Raw genomic sequence first — 13,251 nt, forward strand, 5'->3', positions numbered from 1 at the left:
AGGTTTTTATGTTTAATTTCTTAAAAGCTGTTTTCACTTTTTTCTTTAAACAAATAAATATGTCTTAGAGATCTTTTTTATCCTGGTTTATTTAAAAGTTAGAATTATTTTGGCCACACTCATCAAAAGTTTGTAGTAATCTTTCAAAGTAGAGAATGCCATCTCTTTTATAGTGTGGGAGGGATGTCCTTGCCTCAATTTTGGAAACCTAGCATCATAACATATGCTATTATTGTCTCTTTAAACTTTACTTTCTAATTTAAAGAAGTGTAACCTCAGTTTCCAGATTTCAATAGATGGAATATACATTGGAAAACCTTTGATAATTACCTCCAGTTTCCTCCTAATAAGAAAGTATTTTGTATCCCCTTGAATGTTCTAAAATCCTATATCTTTTGCTACTTCATATTCTTGACACCTAATTTATTTTCTCCTTTCCAATATTGCTTTAGTTTTATTAGTATATAATTAGACTCCATCTTATCAAAGTCCGAAATACTTCAAATACATAAAAAGAGGCAAATCCACTAATGAAGAAAAGAATATTTGGACAGTACAATTCAAGATAAAATACACTGTGGTCACCTTTCAGTGGAAGATTTTTCCATTAAAATTTCTAATTCTAGAGACACACAAACCATAGAATCATAGAGTCATAGAGATTGAGGGCTAGTGTAGATCTTAGAGATCATTTAAATCAATTGTCTTTTTTCACCAATGAGGAAACTTAGGTCAAGAAGGATTTTTTTTTTTTTTTTGCCAGTGGACTCATTGATCAGTACAGAATCTGGCATCCAAACCCAGATCTGTTTCTAGGTCCAGTATTTTTACTACACTACTTTGATTTGGTCTGTTATTTAATTTAATAGGTCCCTTCCATAAGTTGAATGTAGTTTTTTTAAAAAAATGGTCTCTGCGTATTTTCTAGGATGCCCATATGATACACATTTTATACCTGAATATTTCAAGGATTTTGGGTTTTGACATTCTCTACCAGGCTGTCATATGCCTTCTATGACTGGTAAATGATAATCAAGAGTTGACATGGTTATAATATTCCTCATTATGAGACCACTCTGGTGATGACCACTCCATATTTACCTAGGGGAAGTCCTTAGTCAATAAGCATAGAGTCCATGATTGACCTTAAAGAAACTGCAATTGAAGTAATATGAGAGACACAATTGAAAAAGAATTAGGAAGGTTTAAGGAAAGAGATGATATTTGAAATAGCTGAGCTTTTTATGATGTGGAATATTAATAGATTAGAGGTGCTTGTTAGCCTCAAGAATAAGTGACAAATTGAGCAGAAGTAACTGAGGATGAGTACAAGATTTTGGAGGTAAGGGACTTTTTTTGTCTTTGTTTTTGTCATCATTAATAGAGCTTTGCATATAGTAATAAAAGCTTAACATATATTTGTTGAATTAGATTGGGCATATATGGAGAGTGGCAAATAGCATAAAATACATTTGATTTCAAACTGAAGAATGTGAACTTTATTTCATTGACAATTTGTAGTTATTAAAGGACTTTGAATGGAGGATGTGTCCAGATCTATATATAGGACAATTAATTTGGAAGAACTATTGACTTTAAAGGAGAAAGACTGGAAATGGAAGAACTCGATAGAACAATATTGGAATAAATAGTTCAATTTTATGATAACTGAGGTTTGAACACTAGGAAAAGGAAGGAGAGGATGGAGGCAAATGATGTTACAAAGGCTGATTTGGTAAATCTGGATGTGAGAAGTAAGAGAGCAAAGAGCCAAAATGAACTACTAAGCTTAGTATCATAGAGATTAAGTTGTGATACCCCTGACAGAAAACAGTAGTCAGAAAAATTCATCGTGTACTAGTGTCTCAATGCTTAATATGCTAGCTAGCCCCAATCTCTTTGAAAGGAGAATAGAAGAATGGAAAGAAGGGTGGAAAACATTAGCTTTTAATTATATTTTATGCAACTTTTTCCTTCATTTCAACATTTAACATTTTCTCAAAATATTTATTACTAGATCGATCATATGGGTGAACCATTGTGTTTCCAACTTGGATTTTTAATATGTGAAATCAAATATTTTTAATTATAAAAGATAAAATTAATTTCTAATTAAGTGATGGAAAAGGTGGGTAAAATAATTCAATTCAACCTGAACCATTTGGAATTTCAATGATTTCAATAACTTTGGAATAAAATGAAACCATTCTATTTGCTGTCCTTTGAATTTATAGTTCACAACTAGGCATTAAAATAGTGGTTAAATTAGCCATAGAAAGGCTCCTGAGGGCAATTCAAACTTTATGTGAAAGGATAGGCATATCATTGAAAAAATAAATGTGAAACCAATGACTTCACACGTCTGGCATTATAACATGTGGTATAATGGAAGCTACGAGTAGGGAAATGGGTATCAAGAGACCTGGATTTTCATCTTGACTGCAATACTTATTAGCTTTGTGACCATGAGTAAATTCACTTTAGCACACAGCCTCATTTCCCTTCTCTGTAAAATGGGGGTAATCACATTAATGTTTCCTACTTTACAGTGTTGTTGTAAGCAAAGCAATGTATAAACAAACGTTTAACCGATGGCTTCATTTTAAAGTATTAATACCTCATTGTTCTGTTCTTATGCTATAGGCACAAATAGTATATTTGCTATTGCTCTTTGACTTTTCCATATTAATTCACCTTTTTTCTCCCAAGGACAGTGAAGTTTCTGTAGCTAACAATCACATTTTCATCTAAATAACTGTTAGGTGTTCTTTGATTCAATCAGATAAATTCACATTTCACATAACTTCTGAGAGGCAGAAGAATCAATGCAATGATTTCAAACCTTTGTTTTATGTTTATTTTTTTAAATTCCATGTGCTATTTCAAATTATCAAAAAAATTTAACAGATTGCAACATGCATCTTGGCAGACAGGGGTTTGCTGAATACTATAGTGCCAAGACACCTTGGTTCATAATGCATTCTTTCATGGTACTGATAGAGCCATAGCTTTGGGCTGAAGTTGTAGCACAGAAGCAGACCCAGAGATTCACATCATGTACAGCATGTCCTTATCTAGGCAAATGTGGTGAAGAATCAGAATGCCAATTAAACAAGTTATTTTTTGTGCTAAAATCCTACTCCTGATTTTTGCCTGATTCCCTCTTATGACCATGCTGTCCATGTAAGTCCAATTGTTATGCTAATGTTTATAGCTGCCAGTTTCTAGGTTTACTTATATACTAATATGGATTCATAAATACATCAATATGGGTATTCTACTGATCATAATCAGCAGGATTAGAGTTATGCCTATATAATTTATGGGTTTTTTAATCCTGTAAAATTCTGGGTTTTTTAGTATGGAGGATAGTTCTTGGTTTTAAATGTCTCTGTTTATTCTCAATATATCAGCTATAAAATCCATACCAGAGATAGTTGATACAAAAATTCTTTCCCATTTAACATTTACCCTTCTTAATTAGCTGTACTTTACTTGGCTCATGCAAAAGCTTTTCAGTTTATGATATCAAGGATATCTATTTCAACTTTACTAACCATTTTTAAACATTTGTTTGGTTGTTAATATATCTTGATCTTGTTCTCTTTTTATAATCAGATCATATATCCAGTTTGGCATTATTTTGCATGTTACATGATGTTAGTTTAAGTCTAATTTTTGCCATATTGATTTTTGTACTACATCTCAGAAAAGTTTAATTCATGTGGAAAAATGACCACATAAAGTTGACCTACACAGCCTGGAATCTTCCCCAGCCACTATACACTTTATTTCCTTGCAAAGCAAAATGTTGTAGTAGCCAAGGACAACATAGTTTTAGAATAAATTGGAAGGATAAGAGTAGATTCAAAATGAAACAGATGTATACTCATTTCTATTGAAATCTCTTTTGTTATTAATGATGATAGTAGAAATACTACATTCAGACTCTCATAGTCAAGCTATGAAATTCCAAAGTGTGTGAGTCCAAATCAAAAAGGTGAGAACTGAAGACAATAGGTAGCTTTCCATATTCATTCAGGTAATCACTCAGGAATCAATTTTTAAAATAAGGGAGCATACCTCATGAACATAATCAATCGTGGCTCATATTACCAAAAAAAAGGATATTATCAAAATGTTAGTGCTTCAATTCCTATACCTACTTTCTCACCTCTATAAAATCTTCCTATATGACAAGTTTCCCCTCCCATGCATAAACTTATGCAGAGAAATGTCTTTGCAGGGATAAAGGATGTGGTAGTGACTAGAGAGCACAAACAAACTGATGGAGGTGGGACCAAGATGGCAGAGTAAAACCAGGAACTTACTTAAGATCATCCCCAATTACCTCAAATACCTGTAAAAATTACTCTAAACAAATTTCAGAGCTACAGAACCCAAAAAATGACAAAATGAAATATGTTTTCAGCTGAGGAAAGCCTGGCAAACTGACAGAAAGTGTCTATCACACTGGACTAGGAGTGGAGCATAGTTCCACATGGGCCATGCCAGCACAGATGAGCAGCACAGACAAGCTAGAGCAGACCTCAGGGGATCATATCACTGGCAACTGTGGCAGTTTCCAGACTTCTCAATCCATAAAAGCCAAAACAAAAGTAAAAGGTCAGTGGGGAAACTATTGGAATTGGGTGAGAGAAGAACATGGTCACCCTGGGGTGGTGGAGGCTACAGTTGCTGCCATGGTGTGTGATTCCAGTGTGTGACTCCAACAGCTGAAACATCTGCAGGGAATGGGTCCCAAGCACAGAAAGTTTTCCTAGATGAGTTAAAAATGAACTTTGAAAACCAAATGAGAGACATAGAAGTTAAAATGAATAATTCTTTTAAAATCAAATTTGCAGAATTAGAAAAACACTATAATGAAGAAAACAGCTCCTTTAAAAGAAAAGGGGGTGATATGGAAAAGGAGCTCCAACACTAACCAAGGAAAATAATTAGGTAAAACTAAAATCAACCATATTGAAGCAAATAATTCTATGAGGAACCAAGAATTAGTCCAACAAAACAAGAATGAAAAAGTTAGAAAAAGACGTTGAATATCTCAATGGAAAAATAACTAATCTGGGAAAAAGATCCAGGAGAGATAATCTGAGAATCACAAGACTACCAGAAAATCATGATGAAAAATTGAGCGTGGACAACATCCTCCAAGAGTTCATCAAGGATAACTGCCCTGAGATACTACAACCTGAGGGTAAAATGGAAATTGAGAGAATCTACCGGGCATCTCCTGAAAGAGATCCCATACTGAAATCAGTCCTCAAAATTTTTTTACCATTCACAAAATCCTGGACATAGTCTCATCTTGGACTTCGAAGAAGAACAGTGACTCACTGTCATATATATCCTGTTTCCTACATTGTTGGCTATTCCCTCAGAATGAATGAAGAAACTATGCAAACTTTTCTCTTGTATGGATCACTACAATGTAGAGACTGTGATAAGAAAAATTAGCAACACCATTATTAATGATTTCCTTTCTGTCATCATCATTTCACCAAAGGATCTTCTTTTTGCTTGGAATTTTTCTTTTTGATTTCTCTTAGGTCATACAACTTTATGGGCAAGGTCTCTATCCAATTCTACTTGGTGGAGTAAATATAACCTCAAAAGAGTTCAATGCTTGCCACAGTAAAGAAAAAGGAATGGGAATATAGCTAATTAAAAGCCTGCTTCCCTGAAACACGTGCTTTTTATGCTAATCAAATATTGTTCAAATAGCTTTTGCTTTTCTTTGTGGTTGAACACATACTTTTTCATTTTTGTGTTAACTGAGCACTTTCTTGATTTGGCAATTCTTCTGAGTGCTGATAAGCCTTCCAGGGAAAAAGCAAGGGTAGCAAAAAAGACAGAGCAAGTAAATGCTAAGAAAAATCAGCAAAAAGTAAGAGATGATTGCAGAGGTAGGAATCATATAATATATTAGGAATGACATTAAATGACACTCCATAAAATGACTCTGACTTTTGATGCATTTTCCCCAAAGGAAAGAAGAAAAAACATGGTCTCATCATGAAGCAGAAAAGAGACGATCATCAAAAATAGGTGATAGAAAAATTTAAAACATATTATCACTAGACTTAATATTGACTTAACATTCTGGGATTTAGCATATTGAAGTTTTTTTTCAAAGAATTGCAGGAATAAAAGATTTTGCTGGATGGATATATTTGACAGAGAAAAACATATTTGGCTATCCTGACATAGTTAAAGAACATCTACAGAGCATCAATGGGAAACTTAATATACATATATATATACATATAAAATATATAATTTTCAAATATGATAAGGTAATATCTATTATAAGTATTCAGAAGATTCCAGGTAATTCAGAAAGAAGTATAGATTACATGTGTATGTATGTTTATATGTATGTATGTGTGTATATATTCATATGTGTATGCATGCATATGTGTATAGAGAGCAATAGATATAAAGAGAGATACATATATATGTATGCATACACCCACACACACATATGTGTGTATATATTTTTATATATGTATATATTTGGAAGAATACATCTAAAAGAGATGATTAATGGAGTCTAAGGCTGAGCTCTATTAGTGGGTATGAAGAAATGATCACTAAAATAATGTACTTTAAGATACATTAGTCTATCACAATTTGAAAAAATATTACTGAATTGAAATTATACAGTAGATATCATCTTAACATTAGGGATATTTCAAATATCAGTCTCCAATCTACCCATTCAAGGAAGAATGGAATTGGATGGAGCTACATTCTGAGTATAATGACCTAGATTTCTGCATTGCTCTTTCTGCATGAAACTGTACCAATATACCAACCATTCCCAGAGCTGTTTTTTTTTATTAGACCTCATAAGAAGGTCTCAGAAGAATTGTAGGGTCTTTTCCCCCTTCCATCTAGACTTTAACTTCTTTTTTATTAAAAATAGACTTTTTTTCAGATTTATATTTCACCAACTAAATGTAGTGACTTGGGATCAAAGACCTCATTTAAGTCCCAGCTCTGCTTCTTACAACCTGACTTTAGAGAATCAATTTCTCTAATATTTTTTCTCCTCCATTAAGATAACATTACTATTTATGTGACCCTGGGGAAGAGGCATCATTTCAACTTTCCAGGACTGAGTTTCCTAAAGTATAAAATTAGAGAACTTGTTTACAATCTAGAATTTAATCTAAGCCAAATCTTAGGAACTGCTAATTAATCGAGCTATCTGTTTTATAGGGTTACGACAAATTATTACATATAAAAATATTTTATACTTAGAAAATTCTTTGTGACCCATAAGCAGTTCTATGATTGTTGTAATAATGATAAGGATTTGATGTTAGGAGTATTTGATACATGGTGGAAGTCAATGCAAGTCGAGTCAGCCTAATATAGTGGGAAGGATGCTGTACTTGGAGTCACAGAAATTGTTTGAATCTTAACCTTTTTCCTCATTAACTTTGATTTAATTTAGCCTAAACTCTTCATAAATAAAATGAAGGAAGTAGATTATATAATTTCTAAATTCCCTTACAACTCTAAATTTATTGTTCTATGAAGGTACATATACATTCCACTCTCCTAGAGCTGATACACACACACACACACACACAATTCCTTAGAAATGTAATAATTTAAGAGTTGTAAGAATGGGAAAAATCAGCCAGGCATCAAATTATTTCTTAAAGTCAGCATACCTCCAAATAATTGACTTCTTTTTCTTTTTCTTACTAAAGTGGAAGATTTTAGATGCTTGCATATAGAAGTTATCATCTAAATCCCACACCTTCCCCACAAAAGCTGCTCTAGGTTCAAAGTGCTCTAAGATTTCATATCCACATTCACTATTAAAACAATAAATCATGAACTTTCTCTGAACTCTCTGTTTTTACTAGTAGGAAATAAGACACACCAGTTCAAACAACAGCAACAACAATAAATAGCCAAGATTTATATTTATTTAGCAGCTACTATATGCTAGGCTACTATTTGTTAAGTGCTTTTCATTTATCAATTCATTTGATTCTCACAACAAACTTAGGAGGTAGAAATCATTATTATCCCATTTTGTTTTACATTTGTTTTTCAATTGTGTCCAACTCTTTGTGACTCCATTTGGGGTTTTCTTGGTAAAAATACTAGAGTGGTTTGCCATTTCCTTCTCCAGCTAACTTTACAGATTGGGAACTGAGGCAAACAGAGTTAAATGACTTATTTGGGGTCACACAACCATTAACTATCTGGAGCCAGATTTGAACTCAGAAAGATTTGTCTTCCTAACTCCAGGTACAGAACTTTATTCTTTGTACTACCTAGCTGCACCATTTTATAACTGAGGAAACAGAGGCAAACAGAGGTAATGCATCTTGCCCAAGGTTGTAAAATCAACTATGAGGAGCTATCCTGAAGACTGTTGCTATAAATAACTTTACATTTTTGCCATAGTTGGTAGGTTCACAAAGTATAGTACCTGTATTTGTTCCAGGATACAATGCCATTTAGATTGTAAGGTCAAGGATCCTGGAGGGGTGGAATGTAATGGCAAGCAAAGTAGTACTTTGCTGCTTTTTTCACCTATTCAAATGCCTTTGAACCTCACCTTTGATTATATCAAGAGTCTCTGTTGGAAACAGTACACATTTTGTGACCCTTAATAGGCCTAAGGGAGTTTGAAGACCTTCCCTTCCCTTAATACATCTAACATAATCACATGCAGTCCATAGTGGGAGGAGTTTGCTGAAAGAGCAGAACAAGAAGGGTGGAAGAGAAAGGAGCAGAACAGAGAAAATTTTGAAAAGAGTAGGGGGTGAGCAGTGCTAAGAGAGAGAATGTTTGTGATGTTGGTATTCTGTTGATCTGTCTGTGTTGCTGTTACTTTGTCAGACAGAAGAATTCTGTCTGTTGAAAGAAGAGTTTACTATTGTTACTGAAGTGCTGAAAGAACACTTTACTGCTCTTACAGAAGTCCTGAAAGAGGACTTTGATGTTTATTTGTGTTTGATTTCTCAGACTGAAGCCTTGTCTGTTGATTTGTGTTACTTTGTCAGACAGAAAGTGAATTGAGATGATGGTGCTGGTAATGAGTGTAAATACAGTTGTGCCTCTTTTACACTTCATGTATGTAAATAATGTTATAGCTCTGTTAAGCTTTGTTTTCCTAGAAACAAAAACTGTGAACAGCTTGGAGTGGAGCAGTCCCTGTGAAATGAGATATAGAACAGGAGTGGAGAGCTGCCTATATGTGAATCCAGGAAAGAATCCAGTGAATCAAGGCAGGAACTGGGAGTGGTCAGCCTGTGGAAGAGGATCCAAGGGGGCAGGAAGCCACCCTTCAGTCAAGATGAGAGAAGACTTTACTTGGGTACTCTGTATTGACTGAAGAGATTTTGACTTACTTGGCCTAGAGATAGATAGTATTTGTACTTTCTGCTACCTCTTAAGGATGATTTGCTTAATGATGTTTACCCCTTAAGGATGATTAATGTAAAGAAGATCAGAAGGCAGCCTCAAGTCAAGATGAAAGAGGAATTTACTTGGATACTATGTGTTGATGGTGGAGATTGTGACTTACTGATTCATATGTCCTAGTGATTGTATATCTTATTTCCAGTTGCATGTAAAGGAATAGTATACACACATATACACACACATATACATATGTGTATACATACATACATACATACATATATATGTATATTAAACACTTTATTTTAAAACTTTGAATTCCAGATTCTTTCCCTTCCTCCTTCATCAACCACCATTACTGGGAAGATAAGCAATTCAACATAGGTTGTACATGTGTAGCTATGCAAAACATTTTGATAGTGGATATATTGTGAAAGACTGACTATATTTCCCTCCATCTTATCCGACCCCTGACTTATTCTATTCTCTACTTTGATCCTGTACCTTTTCAAAAGTGTGTCCTACCAAATTCCGTACCTCCCAGCCTACCCTCCCTTCCATCATCCACCCTCTCATCCCATTCCCCCCCCCACTCTCCTGTAGGATGAGATAAACTGTTTAGTGTGTATGTCATTCCTTCCCTAAGTCAAATTCAATGAGAGTAAGGTTGACTCATTACATTTTGTCTTCCTGTTCTTCCCTTCCATTGTAACAGATTTTCCTTGTCTCTTCTATATGAGGTATTTTACCCCATTCTATCTCTCTCCATCTCCTCTCATTATATTCCCATCTCAACTCTTAATTTCACCTTTTAAGTATCATCCCTTCCTATTCAACTAGTCCTGTATCCTCTATTTATGTATACCTGTACACATATATAAACATATTCACATATGTATTCATATGCTCATATACCCTCCTATATAGACATATATATGTATTACACATACATATGTATAATACACATATATGTATGTATGTATAAACATACACAAAACCACATTTCTAGTCCCCTCAAATATTCTCATACTGAAAAAAGTTTTGTAAGTTACAATTATTGTTTTTCCATGTAGGAATGTAAGTAGATCAACTTTGGTAAGTTCCTTATGATTTCTTTTCCCTGTTTACCTTCTAATGCTTCTCTTGTTTCTTGTATCTGAATGTCAAATTTTCTATTCAGCTCTGGTTTTTTCATCAAGATTGCTTGAAAGTCCTTTATTCCTCTGAATGACCATATTTTCCTCAGAAACATAATACTCAGTTTTGCTCGGTAGGTCATTCTTGGTTTTAATCCTAATTTGACCTCAGGAATATCCCATTCCAAGCTCTTTCATCCATCAGTGTAGAAGCTGCCTGATCCTGTGTTATCCTGATTGTGTTTCCACAATATTCAAATGGTTTCTTCTTGGTTGCTTATAATATTTTCTCCTTGATCTGGGAACTCTGGGATCTAACTATAATATTCCTATTAGTTTTCTTTTTGGGATCTTTTTCAGGAGGTCATCAGTGGATTTTTTCAACCTTTAATATGCCCTCTGATTCTAAAACATCAGGGCAATTTTCCTTGAGAATTTCTTGAAGGATGATTTCTACGTTCTTTTTTTTTTTTTTGATCATGGCTTTTTGGTAGTCCAATAATTTTTTAAATTATCTCTCCCAGATCTATTTTCCAGGTCTGTGGTTTTTCCCATGAGATATTTCACATTGCCTTCTATTTTTTCATTTGGATCTGTTTAATCGTACCTTGATTTCTCATAAAGTCACTAGCTTCCATTTGCTCCAAACTAATTCTGAAGGTGTTATTATCTTCAGTGAGCTATTGAGATTAATTTTCCATGGGGCAAATTTGTCTTTTTAAGGTATTTTTCTCCTCATTGCCTTTTTGAGCCTCTTTTGCCATTTGAGTTAGTCTATTTTTAAGGTGTTATAATCTTCAGTCAGGTTGCTGACTCTCTCATTTTATAATTTTCTTGCATCATTCTTATTTCTCTTCCCAATTTTTCCTCCACTTCTCTTATTTGGTTTTGAAAATCTTCTTAAGGTCCTCTATGGCCTGTAACCAGCTCATATTTTTCTTGGAAGCTTATTGTGTAAGAGCTCTGACTTTGTTGTCTTCCTCCTGTTCCATTCTTTGATCCTTTTTGTCCCTAAAATAGGAGTGTAAAGTTGGATTGCTGTGCTTGCTTTACTTCCTTTGCTTGCTCATGTTGCCACTCAATTACTTGACATTTTATCTTTTGGCCACAGTAGACTTCTGCTACCAGAGAAGGAAGCTTTGTCCTAATTGCTGGGGTTTTCTCAGTTGATGGAGTTATTAGTTGGATGCCCTCTCAGAAGCCTCTATGTGCTCTGCTAAACTGGTCATGCACCCCATGACCTTTGCCCTAGACAGTGATGAAGACCCAGACAGATTAAAGCAAGAACGATTACCCCTCATATTTGTTGCTTGGTTCCCCTACAAACTGCAGGCCAAGAGCTCTGAAGAAGCCACACAGCAGCAGCTGCATGCCACATGTCTCAGCTGCTTCTCCCGCCAGGTAGCAAAGGCTGGACCATAATCCCAAACTTCCTGTTCCAAAAGTCCATACTGCACTGACCTCTTACTGTGTCCTTAGCATCCATGTGTTGATAGTTCTGGAAACTGCCACAGTTGCTGGTGATCTGAAGTCCCTTCAGCCAGCAGCTGGTTGTGGTCTCTTGAGGCTAAAACATTGAGCTCACATGAGGCTGGGCTGAACTCCCAGAGCACTGCACTGGCCCCTTTCCTGCTGGCCTGCCAGACTGTCTTCAGTGGGAATTCTGTCATTTTGTGGGTTCTGTAGCTTCCAAAGTTTGTTTAGAGTCATTTTTTACATGAATTGGAGGAGGTGGAAGAGGGAGCCATGTTGAAGTTTTTTTTCTACACCTACATCTTGGCTCCACCTCCACGTTGACTTTTAAAAGCACCAAATACATATCTTAATTCATCATTATTTTAGCCACAATAATTCTTTAAGGCTCCTTTATCCCCTTCACACTGTTCCATCACTATACCTCTTCTTATTGTTCTTGATATACGTCAATTTTAAAGATTTTTTAAAGCTAAAAAACACACACATTATACCTTCATTTAGCGCTAGATGAATGAAAGCATTGATTTCATTACTTAAGTTTCTCTTTCTAATTACACCTACTTATATTTTTATATTATTCTGTTTGGTGAGTTTTGCATGATAAATACTTTGTTTAACTGATTTGTTTTGAAGACATAGCTTAAATTCTACATTTTTGCTAAAAGTTTTGATTTATCTATTGATGATTAAGTTTAGTTTTATAGAATATACAGTTTTGTGAGTGCATTCTGGTCTCTTCTTTTAAGAATATTATTATTAATATTTTGTGGTTTTGGTTTCTTTATTTTTGGAAATGAATAATTGTTTTTTTGTTATGTGAAGACCTTCCTCTTGATTGCCTATAATATTTTGTCTGTTTGACCATGATTTTTTAAACTTATATCTAGAGTTTCTTTTTTTCTCTTTTTTGCCTTTTTTTTGGAGGGCAATTGGGGTTAAATAACATGCCAAAGTTTACACGGCTAGTTTGTGTGTGTGTGTGTGTGTGTGTTAAGTCTCTGAGGCTGAAACCAAATTTGAGTCCTTCTGACTCCAGGGCCTTGGCTTTACTCACTGTACCACCTAGCTGCCTGCCCTGAGTTTCTTTTTTTCAATGTCAAGATTTTCTTGAGTTGTACTTTTTCTTGGATTCAGAAGAACAAATTTAAAGCAAGAAGAGATATTAAAAGTCTTATAATTCAACGTGTCATTTTACAAATGATGAAACTGAGCCTTGTAAAGGTCC

The 13,251-nt window shown here is 34.5% G+C and overlaps 2 pseudogenes; one reads left to right on the forward strand and one right to left on the reverse strand.

Moving 5' to 3' along the window:
- LOC138161312 (THO complex subunit 7 homolog pseudogene) overlaps positions 1 to 13,251 on the reverse strand; it is a 203,643-nt pseudogene that overhangs the window by 86,468 nt on the left and 103,924 nt on the right.
- The window catches only part of LOC138161198 (5-hydroxymethyl-dUMP N-hydrolase pseudogene), a 31,926-nt pseudogene continuing 30,461 nt past the window's right edge, over positions 11,787 to 13,251 (forward strand).

The sequence above is a fragment of the Petaurus breviceps genome, unplaced genomic scaffold, assembly GCF_028583685.1.
Source record: "Petaurus breviceps papuanus isolate PSGF00001 unplaced genomic scaffold, PetGlider_PUasm1.0 184, whole genome shotgun sequence".
Classification (NCBI taxonomy): domain Eukaryota; kingdom Metazoa; phylum Chordata; class Mammalia; order Diprotodontia; family Petauridae; genus Petaurus; species Petaurus breviceps.